We start from the raw sequence: 2,136 nt of genomic DNA, 5'->3' as shown, positions 1-2,136 counted from the left end.
TTTTCACAGAGAAAGATGGGGACGTAAGTAAAGAGAGTCAAAATCCATATGCAGCAGGCTTCTGCCCACAGACTACTGGAAACCTCAATGTGTGAGTTACATTTCCTGTGCCCATACTGCCACGCAGACCACAACTCCTGGGTGGTGCTGGGAATCCATGTTAAAGCTGCCAAGTTTGACTAAAAATGGCCATTGGACATTTCAATATGACGTCGGCCATGTTTGATAAAAACAGCTGCTGTGCTTAAATTGGACACCCGCCTGATTTTATTTTTTAATGACATGTCTTTCACAATCTGAAATAAACCATTTCCCCCTCTATATCCATGTAGAGCAAGTTTCCAACAAATGTTCTGGTGAATTTTAGCCGTAATTCTAAAAGGCATAATTTCTGTGACGATCATCTACCTGAGAGCACTTAGATTTTGATTAAATCTCTGCATGCATCTCTCTCCTGCTGCTATATGGCAGTGGTTTAGAGTATAGGTACGTGAAAACATCACATGTGATTCCTGCAAATGGTCCGGCTCTTCCTGGAGCTCAGCTAGAGTGGTGGAATGCCGGCTATCAAACACGCAGGGTGTGAAAAATGTGCAATACTTTGTAGCTGGTCAACAGTCAAGGACTGGCCGCTTTGCACCTCCAGGCACTGTGGATATCATGCACAGTCATGTTTCCTGAGAGACCTGCCCATTCCCTGCTGTTTATATAAGCATAAGCAAAGCAAAACAATAAGGATGCTTCCAATTTTACAATGGCGAGAGCTGCCAATCCCAAATGGTGTCTCAGCTTTCCGTGCGGTTAGAAATTGGATTCGTCCTCATCGCATTTTTCTTTGAAATTTTCCACTGTTGGATGGACTGGGACTGCTGAGAGAAAAGCTGTGGTTTTATTAAACATGGACGAGCAGCTCCCAAACATGTCTAATAAGCTGGAGAACATGCACAGAGTCAGAGGAACTCAGCACTAATATACTCTCTCTGTCAGCAAGAGGATTTAACTCTCTCTTTCTCTCATTTCTCACTACATCATTAGCTGACATTGTCAGTAGTCTCAGTCTCACCTCATATATTACCTCATTTGAATCCCTTGCTGCTTATTCAAAGTGAATTAATGTTGCCCGTAGGCCATACAAGCTCCTCCCTGTTAGGTTAGGCCTCTGCGGTACCAACAGGAAGTCTGCAGGAAGACCTGAGGCATGTGACCCCAGGCTTTGCCATTTCCTTCCATGGAAAACAACGCAAAGTATTGAAGCTTCAAATTTTACCAGGAGTTTCTCATATACAAGCACAACAAGAAAAAGTTTTTGTAATTTTTCCTTTATTTAATTTCTTTTCCAATTCTATTCAAAAGTCATCAGTATGAAGCATGTGTGTTATTAATGGAGTTTGCTAAAGTATCTTGCTAAAATATCTTGTGACTTGTTGAGGAGAGATGATCTATTACTCTTAAGCTGTTAGAATTACAAATCTAATCTATAAAATGGTAGTAAAACGACTGAAAAAAATATTATAGAGACTTTTGACATGGGCCAGTAACATAGTAACCACAAAGCAATGCCCTGGCAACCACCTAAAAATGCTAGCAACACCCTAGAAGCCACCCAGAACATCCTGGAACTGGATACCACTAAAAATCACTTATAACACGTTGGCAACCACATAGCAATGCCCTAGCAACCACCCAAACATCCTAGCAACACCCTGGAAGCCACTCAGAACATCCTGGAACTGGATACCACTAAAAATCACTTATAACACATTAGCAACCACATAGCAATGCCCTAGAAACCACCCAAACATCATAGCAACACCCTAGAAGCCAACCAGAACACCATAACGATCGCACAGCTACAGAACACCCTGAAACTGTATAGCACTAAAAACCAGTTAAAACACATTAGCAACCACTCAAACACCCTTGCAATGCCATAGCAGCCACCCAGAACACCCTCAAACTGTACAGCACTAAACAACAGTTAGAACACCTTAGCAACCACATAACAATGCCCTGGTAATCACCCCTAAAACCCTAGCAATGCCCTAGCAACCCACATAGCAAAAATCTAAAAAAAACTTAAACACCTTAGCAACCACCCACAGCTGTCCACAGCTTCCATCTTCTTCAGAAAATGTA

This window comes from Sinocyclocheilus rhinocerous, unplaced genomic scaffold (assembly GCF_001515625.1).
Source record: "Sinocyclocheilus rhinocerous isolate Xijiao unplaced genomic scaffold, SAMN03320098_v1.1 scaffold1874, whole genome shotgun sequence".
Lineage (NCBI taxonomy): Eukaryota > Metazoa > Chordata > Actinopteri > Cypriniformes > Cyprinidae > Sinocyclocheilus > Sinocyclocheilus rhinocerous.
This window is presented reverse-complemented; position numbering follows the sequence as displayed.